Raw genomic sequence first — 16,170 nt, forward strand, 5'->3', positions numbered from 1 at the left:
AGGCCTCCTCCACCTGGCACAAAGCCAGGAAGCTGGAGGTCAGCTCCCCAGCTCAGTCATTTCTGGAAACCTTCGAGGTTCAAATTGCTGATAGATAAGCTAACCACGTCTCCCCGCCTTTCCGCACGACTGTGCTTCCACGAAACACGGTAACTTCTCTGGCTCACTTTGATCACAGTCCTCTGGGGTGCAGGAGAGGAAGGGGAGGAGAAGGGACTGGATTCCAAGGCTGAGACTCTTTGGAAAGGGGCCAGCTCTCCCTGCTGAGTGAGGGGAAGGCAGCAGGCAAACCCAACCTCGGAGCCCTGGGGCCGAGTGGGAGGCGGGCGGCTGGGGTCAGGCACTGGCCCTGGCTGCTCCCTCCGGCCGCAGAGTCCAGCCCTGCCCTCTGCTCCGCATTCCTGCTCAGAAGTAAGAGTCTTGAATCAGCAGGGCCTCCTGGGGGCCGGTCAGCAAGCACCAGGCTGGAGGCAGTTTGCACACTGATTAATCTGTCTCGCCCAATAGCGTTTCAGCTGGGTTCTTGCTACCAGCCAGCTGGTGGGCATTTGGAAGCTTTGCCTACAACGTGGGCTCGACAATCGTCTAGAGCCAGTCCAGGAAAAGGAATGAGTTGGAGGCAGCTCCCATGGGAGATGGAAAGGCTTCTCTAGCTGGTGGACCATACAAAGTTAGAAAAGGAGGAGGCAAGGGTGGGAGGCTGGGGGTGGGAGCGTTCGGGCCAGAAAAGACTAGTGGGTCCCCTTCCCTCCATCCCTGGAGCAGTACGGTCCACCCTCCTGCGGCTCTCTCATCCAGATATCCCGGCCACTCTGTTCTGTCCTTGGTAGCCTCTGACTGGGGCCAAACTCCCCAGCGGGACCAGCAGGGGTTCCCCTGCATGCCTCTGTGCAGGTCCTAGGGGCTCCCATGCCCCCTGAGAGGCTGGCTGCGATGGGGACGGGGAGGCAGGCATTTCTGGACATGCCGGTGCATACCAGGGTCCCCTCTCTCCGGGAGCGCCGCTCTCACCCTCATTTCCTGGCAGCAAAGGCAAAGGCATCGCGTCTTCGCAACACCTCCAGGGCAGAGAGGGTGGGCTTGCTTTCGTTTTCCTACTCTTTTCTATTCTGCTGTCCTCTTACCTCCATCTCCATCCCCTGGGTGAGCGAGACTCAGTCCTGCTGTGTTTCATCCACACAAACGAAAGCAAATGGGTTGAAGGCAAACCTGCTCGTTCCAACAAAAGGCATTTTAGAAGACGGACAGCCCAGGGAGCTGCAGAGCTGCCTTTTAATTGCTCTAAAGGAATGTTTGCAAGCTCCAGGCCCATCAACACCTTCTGTAATCTTTGCTTTTAGCCCACGCGCGTGTGGATACAACCCAAAAAGTCCTCAGTTCGCTTTGGGAGTTCTGCACCACACTGTACGTGTGTTTGTTCATTTCGTGCGCCAAATTAACGGCACCTTCCTGAAGCGGAGACATGACTCAATCCCAGGAAGGCAGCCAGGGGTTTTCAGAGCCACAGCGACTCTATTTCACTTGTGTTCTGCTCCAGCTGTGGCCTGGGTCAGAGATAAAGGCGCTAAAGTTCTCTGTTGAAGATTTATTTATTTTTAATAGTATGGGGAGGGGGGCTCAGGGTAAGCACAGTCTCTTTGTCCCCTCCTCCCCCAAGTACACTCGGAGTGGGTGAGGGCAGATACGGCCACAGGAAGGGGCCCTCTGGGCAGTGGCCCTCATCCCACCCACGCTGCCACAGGCACCCATGTTTGCTCTGGATGCATATTTCCTAGGGAAACGCAGGCTGGCGCAGCAGAGAAAAACAGACTGCTGACTTCAGGGTCCATGAGACCAGCTGTGTCACAAGCTGGGCGGCCTGGGCAAATGTCCCAGTCTCTCTGATCCTGGGCAAAGCATGGCTGTGGTACTCACCTGATAGGACTGCCAGGCAGGTCAGGCTCTCCCAGATGGTGCCGCAGCGTATCCCCTAGGGATTGGGGGTAGGGGTAGAGGCAGCGCATCATGGTGTGTATGCCAAGGCCTGGATACGTTAGGTACAAGGCAATGTGCTCATCTTTTTTTTTTTAAAAAAAAAAAAAGATTTATAGATTTATTTTATTTATTTGAAAGACAGAGTTAGAGAGAGAGAAAGGTCTTCCATCTGCTGGTTCACTCCCCAGATGGCCGCAACGGCCAGAGCTACTGATCCGAAGCCAGGAACCAGGAGCTTCTTCCAGGTCTTCCACGCAGGTGCAGGGGCCCAAGGACTTGGGCCATCTTCTACTGCTTTCCCAAGCCACAGCAGAGAGCTGGATCAGAAGAAGAGCATCCGGGTCTCGAACCGGCATGCATATGGGATGCTGGCACTTCAGGCCAGGGTGTTAACCTGCTGCACCACAGCACTGGTCCCAATGTGCTCATCTTTCAATGAGAATGAAAGTCTGAGAAGAATGGGGAGAGAGGGAAGAGGAGGAAAGTGAGAAAGAAAGGAAGAGCTGCAATTTTGTGCTCTGGGCTGGTGCAAGTTCATGTCCGGTGAGAGTGTTAGAGCCTTTTCCTCTCCCAGTGGCTGCCCATTTGGAGGCAGGTGCAAAGGGAGGAGACCCACGGACTCCAATCATGGCCTGGGAAGAGCAAGGTCCTATGGGTCAATCCAGAGCCCGGCCCTTTCGATCCTGGCCAGAGCGAGTGGACTGGACTGAATTCCGGACCGAACCCAGAAGCTGTGCCGGTCTAGCCTCCCCCATGCTCAGTGGTCACTTCTGCTACCCCCAAAGGCCAAGTGGAAGTATCAAATCCCTAATGCCTCTGAGACAGGCGGGTTCCTGGGCTCACGGGGGAACCAGGGACAGTGAACTTCAGGCATGCAGAGCTCAGAAGAGAGACAAAGCTACCCCGGGAAGCACATTTTGTGCTCAGGGGATGGTTTAAAAAGGGTCATGCTGCTTTGCACTGGGACCCATCCTGGCACAGCTTACAGAGGATGGTGGGTCTCATCTGCCCCGCAGCCAGTTCATTGTGCCCTCTCCTGTGTCCCAGAAGATGCCTGGGACACAATGCCCTGGCCTTTCCCTTTGTCCTCCTCCGCGCTTGGCAGGGTCCCCCCAGCCTCCTCTGGGTCACGAGCACAGGCACGTATAGAGTGCCAGGTACTTCACGTCCCAAGTCCTAGGGCCCTTTATGAGCTGCACTCTGAAAGCTGGCCCCGTGGCCTGCCAAGTAGATTTAGTTTTAAAAATAACTCCTTGCAGCTCCGGTTGACAGTAATTTGTGGAATTAAGATGGTGTCAGAGACAATTTTATGAAAGCGAGTGTTGTCCCTGGCGATTGTGTTTCCTGAAAGATGAGCAGATAACTCGCCACAGGACATTCCATTAGGCTGCAGCGCCCTCCCCCAAGCCAAGCCAAACACACCCCTGTGTTTCTCCAAGATAGGTCTCATTTTCAGAGCTGGCAAAACTCTTCTCGCTGGGCCCAAAGATCAAAATACTGAGATGAAGAATGATATTGCCATGAGCCCAGACGTTTGTTACACTCTGCTCCCTGCTCCTAAGAAGCTCACCCAAGGTCATCAACAATGAACCCTTCCCAGGAAGGGAACCCTGCCAGGAATTTCTCCTGGGTCAGCGTCTACCCTTCGTGAGCCTGTGACCCCAGAAGGGCTTTTCCAGTACACCCTGGCTCCAACTAGCTTAAAGAAGGAGGAAAACTACTGACTTGTAGCCTTGGAAAGTCCAAGGTTAGCGCTGGCTTCAGGCACAGTTTGAATCAGAGACTCAGATGATGTCACACCTCCAGTGTCCTCACCAGCCTGGATCTGCGCTGTCCCGTGTACATTTCACTCTTAGCAGGGTTTCTTCTCACAACAGCATGGCTGCTGCAGCTCCAGACTTTGCACCACCATAACTCCAAACCCAAAGGTGAAGGAAGCCAGGCTTTTCTATACAGAAGCCCCAGATTTTTTCTGACCGGTCTTCAAGCAGTTGGGTGCTGAGCCTTGGAACAAACCATGGCCTGGTGTCGTGGTCTGAAAGTATCCTCCCCAACTCAGAGGTTGGAACCTAACCCCTGCCTTGACGGTGTTAGGAGGTGGCTGGGTCATGAGGGTTCTCCCTCCTGGTGGGATTAGTGCCCTCATAAAAGAGGATGAGGGAACCCTTTTGTCCCTTCAACTCTGTGCAGACACAGAGCAGGTGCCCTCCCTGAGGAATGGGGCCTCTTCAGCCCTGAATCGGCTGCGGCCCTGGTCTCAGTCACCCCAGCCTCCAGCACCGTGAGCCACACACTTCTGTTGCTTATACATCACCCATCCAAAGCATTCTGTGATGGCAGCCCAAGTGGAATCAGGTAAGTAGAGAAGACCATTTCCTGATGAACAGGGTGGGGAGACCTGGGTTTGGAATCAGAGCTGATGAAAAGTCACAAAGACACAGAATAGGGTGACGATATTGGGGACTGCGTTAGGGACTGCGTTCAAGGGCATGTCACGAAAGCCCCACCACGGGGAGTCTATTTAGCTCACGTGCATGACAACCAGCAGCAGTCCAGGGAAGCAGACCTCTGCCCTGCCAACCTTGTGTGTGGCTCTCCCCCCTGCAATGTAGGTATGGTAGCCACTTAACAGGCACAGAGATGGGGACGGAGCAGAGACGAAAGGACTGGCGCCCTGTTTTTCAATCAAGAAGAACAACTTTCCCTGAAATATCTTTCTATATCTTCAACATTTTTAAAGTTTATTTTTATTTGCTAGACAGAGTGCATGTGATCTCATCTGCTAGTTCACTTCCTAAATGTCCACAATGATCAGGGCTGAGCCAGGAGCTTGGTACTCAATCCAGGTCTCCCACATGGGTGGCAGGTTTGGAACCCAATTACTTGAGCCATCAGCTGCTCCCTCTCAAAGTATGCCTTGGCAGAAAGCTGGACGGAGCCAGAGCAGAGGATCAAACCCAGGTACTCTGGTGCGGGACATCAACATCCTAAATGCATGCTCTCTCTCTTTATATCTTATCTGCAAATAGTGTCATAAAGCACTCCTAACTTCAAGATAATCTGGAGAGGTGAGGATTTTAAGCCAGGAACATTGAGCTCGCAAACAAAGCTGGGAGCTTGGAAAATAAAGCAGTATGGACGTTAGGTAATGTCAACCACAGTTATCTGCTACATATCATAAACAAGAACTGTGCACTAAATGTAGGTCACAATTGTATCTGCTCCTCCTTTTCCAATCAAGGAGTGCCTTGTAAGTTCCACCAGCTCCTACATGGTGGCTTGAGGCTAAGCCTCCCTGGGCTTAACTCCAGAAGTACCACAAGCCACCAAACTTAGCATCTATTAAGTGCCACAGCCAGTCCTGGGAAGTGGCTTGGTCTTTAGGTCCAGAGACCCCCAGATCTGATGACCAGGGTTAAATACATGTTTCTTGATATTTTAAATTATAGGACATATTTAAAAATTTTTCTTAGACTATAATTTTGGAGAGTGATGTTGGAAGAAATCTCTGGGTATGTATACATCTTATGTATGTGAAGATACGTTGAGAGGCCATACAAACCCTTTACATATTAACTGTGTATTGCACACATTCTAAGGACCCTGGAGAAGTCCATTAAGGCAGTGGAACTGAATAGGATTATCTGGAGAGAGGAGCTGGGTGGGCTGTCTGAGCTCCGTCTTGGAATATCATTGCCCGGGGCCTCCAGAGTGAGAGGAACCCACCGTGGCGCAGCACAAAGGAGCAGCTGCTGGTCCTGTCACGTGTGGTCTTAGGAGACAGCAATAAAGCAGGGAAGGAGGGTCGTTTCCAGTTGTTTTAAAGGCCATAAAATATTTTAGTCTCTGCTTCCTAGGATCAGGGGGACGCGAATGTTGAGTTGGAAAGGAGCTTCGTGATCATTTGGCCGAATCCCTTTGTCTTTCACTGAATGCGTCTGCAAATCTCCTGTAAGAAAGCTCCTCGCCTGTTCTATCCGGGAGGAATGCACTGGGCTGCCTCTGGATGTGTTTAGAGGTTTGCATCACTCACCCAGCCAGGACTTGGAGGGGGAGGCTCATTTAGGAGCAGAAATACATGGCTCCATACTTGGCAATATCTTTGCAGATTGGATTTCTTGAGGCTTAAAGAAAAGATGCATGAAGAGTTCAAAGAGTTCCCGTTTATCCTTTCTCAGAGCCCCCACTTGGGATGTTATCGCATTTTCTTTCAACAGATAAATCAATAAACGAAAAACAGAGACATGATAGATAAGGAGATAGATTTTTTTCCAAACCATTTGAATGTAAGCTGCAGAGTATGCCAGTTTATCTCCTAATACTTTAGTATATTTTTCCTAAAAATAAGGAATTCACTTATATTGACAATAGTGCAGTAGTCAAAATTAAGAACTTAACGTTGTAGCAACACTATTAGCTAATTTATGGGCTTTTTAAAATCCTCCCATTATTCTAACAGTATTCTGTTTGGTAAAGACAAATCCTCCTGGACCAAGAGTTACATTCCGTTGTCATGATGTCTCTATTTTCTTGAATCTGGAATGGTTCCTAAGTCTTTCCCTATCTTCTCTGACCTTGACCATTTTGATAAATACAAGCTAGTTATTTTGTAGAATTTCTGATTGGATTTTAAGATAATTATTATTCTAGCCATATCCTGAAAGAGAGGAAGGCTGTGATTCTACCTTGTGATTAATGCTAATGAGCCCAAGCACCATAGGATTCCCAGCGCATTGCAAGGAACAAGTAGAACACAGAAGAGGTATTAAACCTGGGCTCCAGTTTGGGAAAAACGAGACCAAATCCATCAGTGGTTGAGTAAAGCCCCAACCTTTTTATGTGCTGTGGTCCAGAGGAGAAAGGCCATATTGGCTTCCCTCAAAACCTAGGACATCACCACAGCCAACTATGGGTCTCTGAGTCAACATGGCTGGTTGTCACAAATGAAGGATTGCTTTGTTTGTTATTCACCAAAGCCTAATTAAAACTGAGGTTAGCAGGGCATCTGCCAGCTTCCGACGTCTTCTCTCTCGCCTTCCCCATCTCATCATCAGTAGACAAGATTCATTGGCTTTTAGTGCATTAGGCAAATCTGCGATAATTGCAGAAAGGGGAAGGAGCAAGGGGCCCATGGCACCACCCAGGCGCTACACTGTTCCTTCCTGTAAGTCACACAGGCTCCAAGAAAGGGGCTTAAGTTGCCTTTATTGATTTGCCAGCCTCGAATAGATCATTTTTCACTGAGCAAAGGACAAGACCCTTCAAGAGAGCCCTTTCTCCTCTAAAACCCTCCCCATAGGTCTTGTCTCGGTGGAAAGGGTGTCTGAGGGGGTTAACAACATGTCCCAGGGAGTTAAAATGCAGATATCAATTTTCCCAAAGATGCAACTGAGAGGGTCCTCGTGGACCTGTGTCTACCTCTGATGGCTCTAAACTTTCAGACCCTGAAGTAATGCATAAAGAAGCAATCTTTAGGTTTCCAACTTCCTTCTGGACAGGATTGCATAAGATGAACCTGCTGCAACTTCATCTCTGTCCTCTAGAGTAGTTCCTTTTCTTACACACCTTGGAAGAGGAGCAGTCTAGCATAGCCAGGCTGTGGAACCCCACATGGGAGACAGCCAGCCAATAGATGCCAAGCTCCAGTTCTTTGCTGGCATTCTATATTCAATTAACATTGTAAAAATTCCTGCAAAACAGGTATCTCACTAGATGCTTTGCTAGGTGGGTCTTCAAGCTCAAAACACTCATGGAGACAGAGATAAAAATAGCCAACACAACACCCTGCTGTGAGGTCTGCATTGGAACTTGTGACAATGTATGTAAGACCCTGGGAGCTGCAATGGAAGAGAAGGCTGGCGTGGTCTTCCCCTGTGCCTAGAAGGATGGGCTGACATTGCAGACAAACTGGGGGTGACACCTGTAGTCCATGTTTCCAGATACTACCTTGTTCTACTCAATATGCTGGGTGCCTCTCTGTCATTTAGACTGTAAACACCATGAGGGCAGGATCTTGTCTTACATATGGGGAATTCTTCACAGCACCAATCAGGTGTTATCCCATAAGATGCCTTCAAGGGCTACTTGGTGGATGATTAAATCCTCCAGATCGTATACCTGTGAGGAACATCTGGCCAGCTACTGAATCCAGGCATCTGAGAGGACTTGGAAGAAGTCTGGTGGGGGTGGCAGATGACATACTCTGGGTTGGAATCAACACCATAACCCTGGTATCCCCTCAACACAATACCAGTCAAATGCCCTTATAATAAAATAACTGTCGTGGCTCCAAAGTTATCCAAGATTCAGTCCTTTTGCCTTCCAAATGCACTAGGAAAGCTTTCAATACGATGAAATTATTTAGACAGCTTCTTGGAATTCACTGTTCTCCTGCAGAACTGAACCTAGTGTTAAAACCAAAACAAACCTAATGGAAGGGAATACGTTGAAGGGTCTGTGCTGCAGGCAGTCTGTTCAGCATGCAAGGCAGGTATTCCAGGGGAGTGGGGAGGAAGCGGGGGGAGATGATAGGAAGATGGGCTGGAGAGGAAGGACTGGAAGGGGGCTGGGAGTGGGCTGGAGGGGCTCTGCGCAGGGCTTCTCCGTGCTCCTTTTCACTGTCTTCAGGGCTGGCCTTTCAAGGATTGGTTGAACCTTATGGGTTTGCCTTTCTGCGATGGCTTCTGCTTTTTACCTTTATGGCTATAAATGTGGCTACCTGTTGCATAGGACTTTGGGAAGGCAGAGGATCCAAGAGTGCAAGGCCAGAGGATTTCTGCATACAGGAGTTCAGAGAACGGAACCCTTGAGACACTATGATAAATTTTTGAAAGGGTGCTGGGCATTTGGTGCAGTGGCTAAGACACTGGTTGGGATGCCTACTTCCCCTTTTGGAGTGCCTGGGCTCCACTCCCAATTCCAGCTTTCTGCTATGCACACTATGGGAGGCAACAGGTGATAGCTGACGCAGCTGGGTCCCTGCCACCTGTGTGGGAGACTAGATTGAGTCCAGGGTTCTTGGTTTGGGTTTGGCCCAGCCCTAGCTGTTCCTGATATTTGGAGAGAGAACCAGCAAATGGGAGATCTCTGTCTTTCTCCCTTTCAAAGAAACAAATAACAATTTAGAAGCTATGACCTGCGAACCAGGACTCTCTGTGCATCTGGATACAGAAGCTGTGTCTGGGTTTCCAAAGATGGGGAAGCTCCAGAGAACTAAAGATCTGGGGCATTGTTAGGTTAGCACTGCTGCTCTCATTCAGAGGTCATGGCTGGGCAAGTCCGTGGCAGAGGACAATGATGTTGAACTTGGAGCCTGGCAGGGTGGAGCAGCCAGCATGCCAGTGCATGTGGATGTGTGGAGACAGCTGGGTGCATGTTCACAGCCCGAGAAAACTCTTTGGGGTTCTCAGCTATCTGTCTTTCCCTCCAGCAATGATGAGCACTTTCTCCCTCTCTCCCTCTCTCTCTCTCTCTCTCTCTCTCTCTCTCTCTCTAACCTTCTGGCTTGCATTTGTGGAAGTCTTGGGGGAAGATGACATTTGAACACGGAATGTATTCTGCTGCTGCCGACACGCACTTCAGCACTGGGAAAAGAAGGCATCCTCATCTCAAATGTTTTAAAATTACCTCCCAGTGCCCCTTGAAGACAAACAATGACGTCACGAAAGCAAACTGGAACAGCAGCGTCTTCAAAGGTGAATAGATTTCTGAAAGACTAAACAAGGAAAGGCAGGAGACAAGGGCGGGTCAACGCCCCCCAGTGGAGGGTCTCAGGCCTGCCACCTGCTGGTGGTGGGAACCTGGCACAAGGTTAGAGCACCTAGCCTGCTGGTTTCCTCATCTCTAACCCAAGCTAGACCAGCCTGCCCCACCCATCTTAAAGGGTTGTTACGGAGACAAAATCAGAAGCCGTCTCTGCAATGGTTTTGTAAATAGCGGAGTATGGTCCACATGTAAGGCGTTGGTATTAAGGAGCTGAATAAAATCTCCCCTGGCAAAGAAAACTGTCCTGAGAATGAGAGCTACTCCCCCTCACGGCAGCTCTACAGGGGTGCCAGCAAAAGAACAGCTTCTCACAGCAAACTTGGTGTCGCTGGAGTGCACCACGCAAATAGCACACGCCTCGAATCGTGCACCGCCTGTCCCCACCCACACCAGCACTCGGCGTCTCCCGCTGTGCACTGCCTTCCACGGGGCTGAGAGCACAGGGGGATGGCCTATTTTACAGGGTGATACACTGAGGCCCAGGAGGGAAACGCACTATCTTGTGATCATCATCAGACCAGCAGAGAGCTCAGCCTCCCTTGGCAGCCCCCCACGCCACCTGGTCAGCACAGACCCAATGCCAGTCAGATGCCAGCTCCCAGAGAGCATGCTGGCCGAGTCTGAAGCAGGTCACTGCCCCAGCTGACCTGTGTGCCACTGTTCTGGAAGGACAGGTGTGCTTCAGTGCACAGCCTCCTGTTCCCGAGGGAGATGGACTGCTTGCTAGTGCTGAGAGCCAGCTGGGTATTTGGAGTCAACAAATTCAGAATTCAAAGCAGGGGTCTGAATGCCCCCCACTCTTGGAGGCTCTCAGGAAGCCCCTGCCCAGAGTTGGGAAATCAATCAGTCAATAAATCAGTCACAGACTGGACATCCCTGTGTCCAAAGCAAATCTCTTTGGGAGCGCCATGGGTTAACAACTTTAACAAGTCACAGCTTGGTACAGCCTGCCTCTGGGCCATGGCCATCGTCCAGCCTTTCCCCAGAGACCGGACAGTCGTCCGTCCAGAGCCTCGCAGAGCCAGGGTCCGAGGCCAGCCGGAACTCGTCCTCCCGCCCTCTGCTGAGTCACCAGGCTGCCATCCTCCCCAGTGCAGCAGCCTCTGTCAGGATGCGTGGCTGTCCCAGCCTGCCCAGCAAGGCCACGTGAAGGCCCGAAAGCCAGGAAGCATTGCTGGGGCTCTGCGGATGCTTCCAGCTGCGGAGCTGAGTTGAGTGCTTGGACAGAGACCGGATGGCCTGAAGCCTGGCCCTTTAATGAGGAAGTGCGTCATGCCTGCGTCATGCCAGCATCTTACTTGATTCGAACAATGGCACTGTCAGCTGAGTCTTCTCACCCTGCTCAGACAGGGGGATGCTGAAGATCTGAGGATTTCACTAACCTGCCCAAAGACACGCAGCTGGCGAGCGGCAGAGCCGGTCGGTACTCACACCTGGGTCTGTGGGCACATCCAACCAGCAGTGTGCAGGGTGCTGGCCAGCAGCGTGGTGAGAGACCGCACCTTCTTCCACGGGCTAAGTCAGGTTTGGAACCACGTCACCGCCCAGGTTGCTCTCAGGCCCTGGATACCAAGGAGCTGCTCTACCAAGCTGGAGATCACAACCTGTCAATAAGCTGAAACCCAGAAGAGCCGGGCAGGTCTGGAGCAGCCCCTGGCTGCTCTCTGGCCAGCGTTGCCATGACAACGGAGTCATTTCCATTACAAACCCTGCAACAGGCTTCCAGGAGGTGATTAATGGTTGACCTCTGGGGGTTGGGAACTCTGGGTCTAGGGTGGGGGTATTCCTTTTAGTCTCTCGTGCAAGGCTTGGCCCATCCACTTCTCTTCTCCGGGATTGGGAGGCTGAGCCAGGGAATGGCACAAAGGGAAGCTGCTCCACCCCTGTCTCATCCTAAATCCTAAAGTCCGCCCAGGAAGCACCTTGTGAAAACCAGGCCCAGTCTTGAGCTGATCGGAGGAACCCACAAAACTCAAGGGCAGACAAAGGGAAGCACGGGAAAGCTGGTCCACTCCGGCTGGACGAGTGGCGAACGGCGCTCCTCGTCAAAGGGAAAAGGTACAAGAAAAGATTCATTGAGGCAAGAGCAGGTTGTAAAAGGCAGGGGAGTCCTATCTCCTTTGAGGCCTGAGAAAAGCCGTTTCCGCATCTGAAGAAGAGGGGGTGGAGAAGGCTGGGCCTCCTGCCAGAGCAGTGACCCACACTGTGAATGTCAATGGGGGTGGGGAGACTTGAGCAGGCTCATATGTCCTCATACCCTCTCGCCCGCTGCCAGTGGGTGAGGGTCTGCGGCCGGGCAGGCAGGGTGACCGGGGGCTCCACACCCCGGCCCTAGGATGCCCCGTTGTGGAGCCATGTTCTGCTCATTCAGCTTCTCCTCTGCTGACATCTGGGTGGCCCTGGCTGCCCAGTCATTGTTTTTGTTTGGCCATTTTCACTGCCGATGAGTCACTCCCCCTGGAGCCCAGCTGGGGGCGGTCAGGCCCTCGCTGTGTTGGTACAAGCATCCCAGAGGCCCAGCTGGTATCTGTTTCATCCTTTGTGCTGAGAGGCAGGACTCTGGAGTTGAGATGGCAAGTGTGTGTGCACAGGGAAAGTCATGTGGCTCCCGGGGAGGCTGAAGTGCCCCTCCCTTGGGAAGAGACCTCTGCCCCCAGCTCAGCTGTGCTCTCCTCTCCTGCAAAGACCAGGGAATCCGACCCCTCCCCGTGCCCCCCACCACCACCACCTAAACTATCCCAGGCCGTCACCGGTGTCCCACAGCTGGGCCAAGGCGCAGACTCATTTATATAAGAAAGGTGGCTGCATTGCTATGGCCTAAGTGATTTTTCCAGTTTGAGTGCCCATGCTGTGGCAGTCAGTTAATCTCAGTCATGTCCAGATCTCTCATTTTCCACTTTATGGGAGGTTGTATCTGGTTGCAGAGGGCTGGAGGGTGCTGTGTGGGGAAGTGGGGGGCAGGGTGGCCGATGCTGCCCTCAGTGACATTTCTAACCACACTGGCATTCGCTTACATGCATGTCTTGTCCGGTCTGCCACGGGCCATAGGCCACCTGGTCACTGCCTGTCCTCCAGTCTCTTCCCAGCCACACAGCCACTCCAGGTTCATGGGGTTTGCGGGGTCACACGCCCCCAGCTCTTGGCTGCACACCATACACCCGGCTTCCTGGGGGCCTTGTGGAGCTGCCTCCCATCCTCCTGGACATGGCTTTCTGGGAGCTCACCAGAAACCCCCTTCTCATGTCCACGATTCTCTTTCCAACTTGAGCCCATCTAGCTGCCTCTCAGTCACTGGTACTGATTGCTTGTCTCTTCTCTTCTTCCTACTCCTCTGCTTTTATCCCGGGCTCTCTCAGTCCTGCTTTTAGGGATGGGCTTTTGAAATTCAAAATGCAACAGCTGGCTTCTGGGGCCAACAGGTGCTGCTTGTAATGACAGTATCCCATGTCAGAGAGCCCAGGTTCAAGTCCTGGCTGCTCTGCTTCAACGCAGCTTCCTGCTGACGCACCTAGGAAAGCAGTGGAAGATGGCTCAAGTGCTTGAGTCCCTGCCAGTCCCATGTGAGACCCAGATGGAACTCCTGGCTCCTGACGTGGCCATTGCAGCCATTCGGGGGTGAACCAGCAGACAGAAGCTCTCTTTCTCTCTCTTCTCTCTGTCACTCTGCCTTTCAAATAAATAAATAAAATCTTTTTAAAAAATGGTTTCTGGATTGGTCATTACTCCCTGTTTGTGTATGTTGCTGTCCCCAACATGTGGGAGAAACCCACGACCTCTTCACTCCGTGAAGTCTAAAGTCATCGCGAGATTCCTTCAAGTCCCCAGGTGGCTTCTGTCCTCATGGTCCCCTCTCCCTAGAGCCGTGTTTCCTCTGCATTGGCTCAGCCTGTGGCCACCCTGCTGTCCTTTCTTGCACGCATCACCTCTGTAGGATTCACCAACATGCTGCATGCATCACACTTGATTGGAAGTTGGCTAGGGAGAAAGAAGGGTGTCAGCAGACAGCCAGCTCCCCAGGGGTATGCAGAAAGAACATCAGCTTCCCAGCCAAGGCTGCCCACCTCCAGGGCCTCTTTTGCTGGAACTTCTTGCCCCCTCTTTACCATTCTCAGTTCTCTTCACCCGATTCTGAATTGTCCCCTGGAGCTCCGACCTCCACTCCTGGTTGTGCGGTTTCCCTGTTCCTGCTCCCACGTCAGCCCCGGCCACCTTTCCACCTCCACACGCGAAGCACGACAGGCCTGTTCTGTACAGGGTCTGCTTCCCTGAAAGGAAATGGTGGCTCCTTTGCAAGACAAACACACACGATGTCTATTTGGTATGGCTATTAGAAACGAGGGGAGAGACGAGGGGAGCTGCAGCCCCCGGAGGAGATGGCAGCAAAAAAATGCCTCAGGCTGCAATGGCTCCATTATCCACAGCATGAGTCCCCCTCTTTGGGGATTAGCTGCAGCCCGGGTTCTAATCTGTCCGGCTCTCCCTGCCTCGTACCGCGCGCCTGCTCTACCTCCCCAGCAGTCAGGATGTCTTCCGGGAGTATACATTAATATCAGCTTAAGTAGCAAATGGGCAGGAAGGAAAACCACGTGTGGCAAAGCCAAATGTCACCATTTCCAAATAATCTACAGGAAAAGAAATGATTTGCTTGCATATGTAAGGAAGAGAGGACTGTTTCTATGCCAGGATGTCACCTCTGAAAAATGAGTGCCATTTATACAAGGGCTCGGAGCCCCACCTCCCACCTCGTCTGGGTAGGCGGAGTCGTTCTCAGGCCCCCACACAGCCCCAGGACCCTCCACCAGCCCCGGGCTCAGCTGAGGCAATTTCTCCCCTCCCCCTGCCCGCAGTCAGACCTCACCTGCTCTCCCCGCCTCCCTCCAGGCCTGTTCTCAGCTGGGAAGCTGGGAAGGCACTGAAGTGATAATGGATGTAATAAGTTAATGTGTTACCCCTCTCTGCTAACATTTGCATTTTGACAGGGTCTTTCTGAAGCAAAATCAACCTTAACAACACAATGACTGGAATTGAGGGCTGGCCGGCCTGTGACAGGAGGGGCTTCCAACCGCGCTGTTCCCTCTTCCCATCCAGAGAAGCAGAATCAGGCTGCAGGGCGAATGCCCTGAGACAGGCTGGGTCAGCCGAGCGAGCGAGCGAGTGAGCGAGCGACTCCCGCCTTAGTGCAAAGACACTCCCTGGAGACGCCACCCACACCGAACAGGAAGGAGGCGGGCGGAGGAAACCCCGGTGGAAGAGAACTGACATTTCTGAGCCACGAACCTGTCCGCCCCAGCTCCAGGAGCTGGCAGAGGTTCCCCACCAGAAACTGCTTCTCGGATAACGTCACCCTCTGCAGGCTGTTTGCGTGGGACCCGTTGCCAGCGCCGGGTGCAGGGGCAGGTGAGGGGTAGAGAGTGCTCCAGACAGGGACTTGCCAAAGGCCCGGAGAGCCCACGTGCCAGCCAGGCAGGCCCCCGCTGTGAGCTGCAGCGGTCTTGTGGTGGTCACAGGTGTTTCTCCTTGGAGCCGGCAGGTACGCGGCACCGGCTGTCTGGAGAGCTGTCCCGGGGTCTCCGGCACAGGGCCTTCAGGCAAAGCTGGGACATCTTGGCACAGACTCTGCCCACCCTTCTCCTACTCCATGCAGAGACCTGGCACCCCACTCCTCAGCGACACCCCCAGTTACAGAGGGGTCACCTCCCACTCGCTTCCTGTCACTCCCTGGGGAGAATACGGTTCCTGAAATTCAGATACTCCCCTTCCCAGCTGCCCCCAGCAGACAGCTGCCAAACACTGGCCTGGTTGCCTCTCAAGATAAATGCTGCCTCCCTATAATGACTTTAAAAACTGCTGGCTGGCTCCGTGGGCCAGGGTACAGAGACAGGGACTCCAAAGAAGAGGCAGGACCTGAGATAGGAGCCAAAGGATACCAGCTTTCAGTTAGACGGGAGGAATCAGGACAAGAGATCTACTCTATAACCTGGTGACTTGTTAATAACAATAAATTGTACACTAGAGAATTGTAAAAAGTAGGTTTTAAGTATTCTCAACAACAACAAAAATATGTGTGAGGTAATACATGTTAATTGGCTTGCTAGAGCCGTTTCACAATGTGTGCCTGCATCAGAATATGCCGTGAGCAAGCATTTAGCCTAGTGGTTAAGGCACCTGCACCCCACATCAGAGCACCTGCTCCAGTTCCGCTCTGGCTCCTGACTCCAGCTTCCTGCTAATGCAGACCCTGGGAGACAGCTGCCTTCAGCTGGCCCAATTTCAACTGTTGCAGCCATTTGAGGGGCAGGCCAATCGACGGGAGAGTGCTGTCTCTCTCTCTCCAACAAATTATAATTTATAAAAAAAATTTTAAAACACAAAGGTCATGTATACACACCATAAGTATATACAGTTTTTATTTTTTAATTAAAAATAAATTTA

At 52.1% G+C, this 16,170-nt stretch overlaps 1 long non-coding RNA gene across 1 annotated transcript; it reads right to left on the minus strand.

The window, feature by feature from the left end:
- Positions 1–2,049: 2,049 nt before the first annotated feature.
- Positions 2,050–15,756, minus strand: LOC149128535 (uncharacterized). Its single transcript, XR_016220052.1, has 3 exons — positions 15,016–15,756; positions 13,842–14,003; positions 2,050–13,713 (listed from the first exon to the last, which is right to left on the minus strand). It is a non-coding gene; the product is annotated as an uncharacterized LOC149128535 (long non-coding RNA).
- Between the last annotated feature and the right edge of the window lie 414 nt (positions 15,757–16,170).

Source organism: Oryctolagus cuniculus, chromosome 1 (genome assembly GCF_051225735.1).
Source record: "Oryctolagus cuniculus isolate XC-2025 breed Fujian yellow rabbit chromosome 1, ASM5122573v1, whole genome shotgun sequence".
In the NCBI taxonomy this organism is placed as follows: Eukaryota; Metazoa; Chordata; class Mammalia; order Lagomorpha; family Leporidae; genus Oryctolagus; species Oryctolagus cuniculus.